The 8,782-nt window shown below is 42.3% G+C and overlaps 2 pseudogenes; both read right to left on the bottom strand.

The window, feature by feature from the left end:
• Nucleotides 1-397: 397 nt before the first annotated feature.
• Nucleotides 398-500, bottom strand: LOC130306727 (U2 spliceosomal RNA; annotated as a pseudogene).
• Nucleotides 501-1,966: 1,466 nt separating this feature from the next.
• On the bottom strand, nt 1,967-2,069 carry LOC130306726 (U2 spliceosomal RNA; annotated as a pseudogene).
• Between the last annotated feature and the right edge of the window lie 6,713 nt (nt 2,070-8,782).

Here is an 8,782-nt window from a genome sequence, read left to right as displayed (position 1 = left end):
TTGTACAAACAAATGCCTCATAGCTGATGTCCTATCCATTATTGCAATGGATGGCTGGCTGGCAACATTTGTTTTAATTATTCCAATACCACAGTACCAATGCATGGTCAATCAACAGCAATGACACCCCCATGTCAATTAACAAGATTCAGCACCCACTACCTGAAAGACAGCTACCTATCATGTCATGTCCAACCTGCACAGGTGTGCTGGTTGCTGAGCTTATTCAATTAAAGAGGACATTCAGCAGCAGCAGTCCTGTGCCTGGTCGCTCCAACAGGGGCCAGACACAAGCGGCACCACCTATTGTCTTTTGCCTGCAGTAGGGGCCCACTGGACTAGCCAGCAAGCAGCTGCAGCAAATAAACAGGTAATCTTTCTTTCCAACACTGAACCCTGGTGGTGCATTTAATATATGCTACCAGATAGGGGACATATCAGATATTAAACTGATATAAACAGACACCACATTTGATACCAGCCAAAAGGAAGAATGAGAAGTGATAACTGTGAAAGGGGAGGAACCAACGCTGTCCCCTTCACATGCACCATCACTACTTGTAGGAAGGTAGGCTGGCTGGCAGCCTCCCATACACACTCTGGCTGGGTGGCAGTCACCCACCAGTACACACAGCAGGCCCTAAACCCATATCATTATTGCTAAGCAGGAAGATGGGAGTCCATTTCACTCTGATGGACCATTTTTAAATGCAATCCATAACCTGGCTTTGGCAGGAACCCTTCTTACTCCTCCTACTTGCATTTGATACTGGGTTTAGGATCTGCATAGGAAACACACACACACACACACACACAAGCACACACTTACCTGTGTTGCCTGCTGACGCCTCCTTGGCTGTCCCCAAACGGTATAAAACCAACAGCCACGGGAAGCTGTAAGGATAGAGGACATACCTGCATCCTATTGGACTCACTTGTCTTGGTTAAATCCAGCTTATTTGAAAACTTATGGTGCTGCTGCTTCTGATCATGGCAGTGCTGCTTCTGACAAGGCTGTTCTTTGGTGGGCCTAGGTGACATCACAATCTCCATGGTTACATACACAACAAAGGTCAGATGTTGTTTACACCTGGCCATGCCAGTGGTATTGAGTAGCATATCACAGTGCTAAGGGTCCTGGATGCAACAATCTTTCAATGGGGAATAGCCGCACTGAGTTTGTCAAGTGCACCCATGTTTGCAACTCCAACAATACACACATATGTATGTATGTATGTATCTATCTATCTATCTCTTTCTCTCTTTCTATATGTATATATATATATATATATATATATATAATTTTTTTTCTTTTAAATATATATATATATATATATATATATACATATATAGAGAGAGATAGAGATGGAAATACTTTTTTAAACATGTTTTCACCTTTTTTTTACCTTCTTTTTTTCTTCTCTCCATGTTTTCCTTCTTTCCTCCTTTTTTCCTATGCTGCTGCTTCTTATTTTACTCCTTTTTCAGACCCTATCATTGCACTATTGCTTATTCAATACCACCAGCAGATGGAGACACTATATTACAACATTAGTCGTGAGCAGCAGTTTGTACAAACAAATGCCTCATAGCTGATGTCCTATCCATTATTGCAATGGATGGCTGGCTGGCAACATTTGTTTTAATTATTCCAATACCACAGTACCAATGCATGGTCAATCAACAGCAATGACACCCCCATGTCAATTAACAAGATTCAGCACCCACTACCTGAAAGACAGCTACCTATCATGTCATGTCCAACCTGCACAGGTGTGCTGGTTGCTGAGCTTATTCAATTAAAGAGGACATTCAGCAGCAGCAGTCCTGTGCCTGGTCGCTCCAACAGGGGCCAGACACAAGCGGCACCACCTATTGTCTTTTGCCTGCAGTAGGGGCCCACTGGACTAGCCAGCAAGCAGCTGCAGCAAATAAACAGGTAATCTTTCTTTCCAACACTGAACCCTGGTGGTGCATTTAATATATGCTACCAGATAGGGGACATATCAGATATTAAACTGATATAAACAGACACCACATTTGATACCAGCCAAAAGGAAGAATGAGAAGTGATAACTGTGAAAGGGGAGGAACCAACGCTGTCCCCTTCACATGCACCATCACTACTTGTAGGAAGGGAGGCTGGCTGGCAGCCTCCCATACACACTCTGGCTGGGTGGCAGTCACCCACCAGTACACACAGCAGACCCTAAACCCATATCATTATTGCTAAGCAGGAAGATGGGAGTCCATTTCACTCTGATGGACCATTTTTAAATGCAATCCATAACCTGGCTTTGGCAGGAACCCTTCTTACTCCTCCTACTTGCATTTGATACTGGGTTTAGGATCTGCATAGGAAACACACACACACACACACACACACAAGCACACACTTACCTGTGTTGCCTGCTGACGCCTCCTTGGCTGTCCCCAAACGGTATAAAACCAACAGCCACGGGAAGCTGTAAGGATAGAGGACATACCTGCATCCTATTGGACTCACTTGTCTTGGTTAAATCCAGCTTATTTGAAAACCTATGGATCTGCTGCTTCTGCTCATGGCAGTGCTGCTTCTGACAAGGCTGTTCTTTGGTGGGCCTAGGTGACATCACAATCTCCATGGTTACATACACAACAAAGGTCAGATGTTGTTTACATCTGGCCATGCCAATGGTATTGAGTAGCATATCACAGTGCTAAGGGTCCTGGATGCAACAATCTTTCAATGGGGAATAGCCGCACTGAGTTTGTCAAGTGCACCCATGTTTGCAACTCCAACAATACACACATATGTATGTATGTATGTATGTATGTATGTATGTATGTATGTATCTATCTATCTATCTATCTCTTTCTCTCTTTCTATATGTATATATATATATATATATATATATATATATATATATATATTTATAGAGAGAGAGAGAGAGATGGAAATACTTTTTTAAACATGTTTTCACCTTTTTTTTAACCTTCTTTTTTTCTTCTCTCCATGTTTTCCTTCTTTCCTCCTTTTTTCCTATGCTGCTGCTTCTTATTTTTCTTCTTTTTCAGACCCTATCATTGCACTATTGCTTATTCAATACCACCAGCAGATGGAGACACTATATTACAACATTAGTTGTGAGCAGCAGTTTGTACAAACAAATGCCTCATAGCTGATGTCCTATCCATTATTGCAATGGATGGTTGGCTGGCAACATTTGTTTTTATTATTCCAATACCACAGTACCAATGCATGGTCAATCAACAGCAATGACACCCCCATGTCAATTAACAAGATTCAGCACCCACTACCTGAAAGACAGCTACCTATCATGTCATGTCCAACCTGCACAGGTGTGCTGGTTGCTGAGCTTATTCAATTAAAGAGGACATTCAGCAGCAGCAGTCCTGTGCCTGGTCGCTCCAACAGGGGCCAGACACAAGCGGCACCACCTATTGTCTTTTGCCTGCAGTAGGGGCCCACTGGACTAGCCAGCAAGCAGCTGCAGCAGTAAATAAACAGGTAATCTTTCTTTCCAACACTGAACCCTGGTGGTGCACTTAATATATGCTACCAGATAGGGGACATATCAGATAGTAAACTGATATAAACAGACACCACATTTGATACCAGCCAAAAGGAAGAATGAGAAGTGATAACTGTGAAAGGGGAGGAACCAACGCTGTCCCCTTCACATGCACCATCACTACTTGTAGGAAGGTAGGCTGGCTGGCAGCCTCCCATACACACTCTGGCTGGGTGGCAGTCACCCACCAGTACACACAGCAGGCCCTAAACCCATATCATTATTGCTAAGCAGGAAGATGGGAGTCCATTTCACTCTGATGGACCATTTTTAAATGCAATCCATAACCTGGCTTTGGCAGGAACCCTTCTTACTCCTCCTACTTGCATTTGATACTGGGTTTAGGATCTGCATAGGAAATATACACACACACACACACACACACACACAAGCACACACTTACCTGTGTTGCCTGCTGACGCCTCCTTGGCTGTCCCCAAACGGTATAAAACCAACAGCCACGGGAAGCTGTAAGGATAGAGGACATACCTGCATCCTATTGGACTCACTTGTCTTGGTTAAATCCAGCTTATTTGAAAACCTATGGTGCTGCTGCTTCTGCTCATGGCAGTGCTGCTTCTGACAAGGCTGTTCTTTGGTGGGCCTAGGTGACATCACAATCTCCATGGTTACATACACAACAAAGGTCAGATGTTGTTTACATCTGGCCATGCCAGTGGTATTGAGTAGCATATCACAGTGCTAAGGGTCCTGGATGCAACAATCTTTCAATGGGGAATAGCCGCACTGAGTTTGTCAAGTGCACCCATGTTTGCAACTCCAACAATACACACATATGTATGTATGTATGTATATATGTATGTATGTATGTATGTATGTGTATCTATGTGTATCTATGTGTATCTATCTATATCTATCTATATCTATCTATATCTATCTATCTCTTTCACTCTCTTTATGTATATATATATATATATATTGATATATATATATAATTTTTTTTTCTTTTATATATATATATATATATATATATATATATATATATATATATATACATACATATATAGAGAGAAAGAGAGATGGAAATACTTTTTTAAACATGTTTTCACCTTTTTTTTTAACCTTCTTTTTTTCTTCTCTCCATGTTTTCCTCCTTTTTTCCTATGCTGCTGCTTCTTATTTTTCTTCTTTTTCAGACCCTATCATTGCACTATTGCTTATTCAATACCACCAGCAGATGGAGACACTATATTACAACATTAGTTGTGAGCAGCAGTTTGTACAAACAAATGCCTCATAGCTGATGTCCTATCCATTATTGCAATGGATGGTTGGCTGGCAACATTTGTTTTTATTATTCCAATACCACAGTACCAATGCATGGTCAATCAACAGCAATGACACCCCCATGTCAATTAACAAGATTCAGCACCCACTACCTGAAAGACAGCTACCTATCATGTCATGTCCAACCTGCACAGGTGTGCTGGTTGCTGAGCTTATTCAATTAAAGAGGACATTCAGCAGCAGCAGTCCTGTGCCTGGTCGCTCCAACAGGGGCCAGACACAAGCGGCACCACCTATTGTCTTTTGCCTGCAGTAGGGGCCCACTGGACTAGCCAGCAAGCAGCTGCAGCAAATAAACAGGTAATCTTTCTAACACTGAACCCTGGTGGTGCACTTAATCTATGCTACCACATAGGGGACATATCAGATATTAAACTGATATAAACAGACACCACATTTGATACCAGCCAAAAGGAAAGATGAGAAGTAATAACTGTGAAAGGGGAGGAACCAACGCTGTCCCCTTCACATGCACCATCACTACTTGTAGGAAGGGAGGCTGGCTGGCAGCCTCCCATACACACTCTGGCTGGGTGGCAGTCACCCACCAGTACACACAGCAGGCCCTAAACCCATATCATTATTGCTAAGCAGGAAGATGGGAGTCCATTTCACTCTGATGGACCATTTTTAAATGCAATCCATAACCTGGCTTTGGCAGGAACAGTTCTTACTCCTCCTACTTGCATTTGATACTGGGTTTAGGATCTGCATAGGAAACACACACACACACACACAAGCACACACTTACCTGTGTTGCCTGCTGACGCCTCCTTGGCTGTCCCCAAACGGTATAAAACCAACAGCCACAGGAAGCTGTAAGGATAGAGGACATACCTGCATCCTATTGGACTCACTTGTCTTGGTTAAATCCAGCTTATTTGAAAACCTATGGTGCTGCTGCTTCTGCTCATGGCAGTGCTGCTTCTGACAAGGCTGTTCTTTGGTGGGCCTAGGTGACATCACAATCTCCATGGTTACATACACAACAAAGGTCAGATGTTGTTTACACCAGGCCATGCCAGTGGTATTGAGTAGCATAACACAGTGCTAAGGGTCCTGGATGCAACAATCTTTCAATGGGGAATTGCCGCACTGAGTTTGTCAAGTGCACCCATGTTTGCAACTCCAACAATACACACATATGTATGTATGTATCTATGTGTATCTATGTGTATCTATCTATCTATCTATCTATTTATTTATCTCTTTCTCTCTCTCTATATGTATATATATATATATATATATATATATATATATATAATTTTTTTTTCTTTTAAATATATATATATATATACATATATAGAGAGAGAGAGAGATGGAAATGCTTTTTTAAACATGTTTTCACCTTTTTTTTTAACCTTCTTCTTTTCTTCTCTCCATGTTTTCCTTCTTTCTTCCTTTTTTCCTATGCTGCTGCTTCTTATTTTTCTTCTTTTTCAGACCCTATCATTGCACTATTGCTTATTCAATACCACCAGCAGATGGAGACACTATATTACAACATTAGTTGTGAGCAGCAGTTTGTACAAACAAATGCCTCATAGCTGATGTCCTATCCATTATTGCAATGGATGGTTGGCTGGCAACATTTGTTTTTATTATTCCAATACCACAGTACCAATGCATGGTCAATTAACAAGATTCAGCACCCACTACCTGAAAGACAGCTACCTATCATGTCATGTCCAACCTGCACAGGTGTGCTGGTTGCTGAGCTTATTCAATTAAAGAGGACATTCAGCAGCAGCAGTCCTGTGCCTGGTCGCTCCAACAGGGGCCAGACACAAGCGGCACCACCTATTGTCTTTTGCCTGCAGTAGGGGCCCACTGGACTAGCCAGCAAGCAGCTGCAGCAGATAAACAGGTAATCTTTCTTTCCAACACTGAACCCTGGTGGTGCACTTAATATATGCTACCAGATAGGGGACATATCAGATATTAAACTGATATAAACAGACACCACATTTGATACCAGCCAAAAGGAAGAATGAGAAGTGATAACTGTGAAAGGGGAGGAACCAACGCTGTCCCCTTCACATGCACCATCACTACTTGTAGGAAGGGAGGCTGGCTGGCAGCCTCCCATACACACTCTGGCTGGGTGGCAGTCACCCACCAGTACACACAGCAGACCCTAAACCCATATCATTATTGCTAAGCAGGAAGATGGGAGTCCATTTCACTCTGATGGACCATTTTTAAATGCAATCCATAACCTGGCTTTGGCAGGAACCCTTCTTACTCCTCCTACTTGCATTTGATACTGGGTTTAGGATCTGCATAGGAAACACACACACACACACACACACACACACAAGCACACACTTACCTGTGTTGTCTGCTGACGCCTCCTTGGCTGTCCCCAAACGGTATAAAACCAACAGCCACGGGCAGGGCCGGACTGGGGATAAAAACCAGCCCTGGAAAAAGTTGCATACCAGCCCCATATTGCGTAATTTTTCAAGCTCATGGCATATCGTAATTATATACTTGTTCATAAAAGGGGAAAGCATTCATTTTAAAACACATACATAAATACGAATATGAACTTTGCACTTCAATAGCTTTATTGTAGACCAGCTTTTCCCAACCAGGGTGCCTCCAGCAGTTGCAAAACTACAAGTCTCAGCATGTCCAGACAGCTTTTGGCTGCTTGGGCATGCTGGAAAATGTAGTTTTGCAACAGCTGGAGGCACCCTGGTTGGAAAACACTACAGTAGACCATTATTCCATGCAACTGGGTCAGAACTAAGAATAATCCAAAAATGTTTACTTTAAAGAATAGAAGACAATAATAATAATAATAATAATAATCTCTTACTTTGTATAAGTTACTCAACATACACCAAACCAGCAGTTGATAAATAGACCATAGACCACAGACCAGTATAACCAACAACAGCTCTATACAAGGTTCAAATAATTGTACCACACTATGACTACACATTACCTCCACATAGTAACAGGATAATATTACCATACAAATACTGAATAAACCACTTTACACAGAAGTTAGTGCCTCAGCTCTACACAGGCTCTACAGACCATATAAGAGATTACATAAAGTTACATCAGGTGACGTCTTCTCTGATCGGTGTCAGTCAATTTCCTTTTCTTATCCATCCGGCCCAGACCGTCATGACTATTTCTTCCAGCCACAACTCCACAGAACCTGCCAAACAAACATTTAAGACTCTGCACTTTTCCAGCGCTTATAGCGCTCAGTATAGTGGGTAGAAAAGTGGGTTGGGGGGAAGAGTAGGTAGCCCCCCCTCCTTTAGGCAGTTGGTCACTCAAGGGGGTAGACAGGTCCCTTTACATTGTTTCCCCATCACACAGGTAAAGCCCACAGTGGGTAGGTAGGGAATACCCCTATAAGATAGGATACCCAAGCAGATCGATAATGTACCTAGTAGGTGATGCCTCCAGGTAGGTAATATCCCCAGTAGGTAGTAGTTGATGCCTCCAGGTAGGTCGTATTTATTGCCCCCAGTAAGCATGTAGAAGGTAATGCCCCCAGTAGGTAGTGCACCCAGATAGGTAATGCCCCCAGTAGGTAGTTTCATCAGGTAGGTAATGCCCCCATTAGGTAACGTTTTTTTGATGGAATAAATCACCCCGTTTTTCACTTTATGGAGTACTGCACTGGCTTTATTTTTCTAGATAGACAGATAGATATGAGATAGATAGACAGATAGATATGAGATAGATAGATATACAGCAACAGAAGAATGTAGCAGCACACTGCCAGCACAAAGATATAGTTGCAACATGAATATGCAGTTAAAACATGAAGAGCTATACAGCTATGGTGTAATAGATGCAAATGTGAAACTATGAAATAGTGAGATACTTAGCTCGCAAATTTGTCTCCGCCGGCGGTCAAATAGCTTGGA

The sequence above is a fragment of the Hyla sarda genome, unplaced genomic scaffold (genome assembly GCF_029499605.1).
Source record: "Hyla sarda isolate aHylSar1 unplaced genomic scaffold, aHylSar1.hap1 scaffold_1390, whole genome shotgun sequence".
NCBI lineage: Eukaryota > Metazoa > Chordata > Amphibia > Anura > Hylidae > Hyla > Hyla sarda.
Note: the sequence above shows the minus strand (reverse complement) of the source record. Positions and strands in the feature narration are given on the sequence as shown.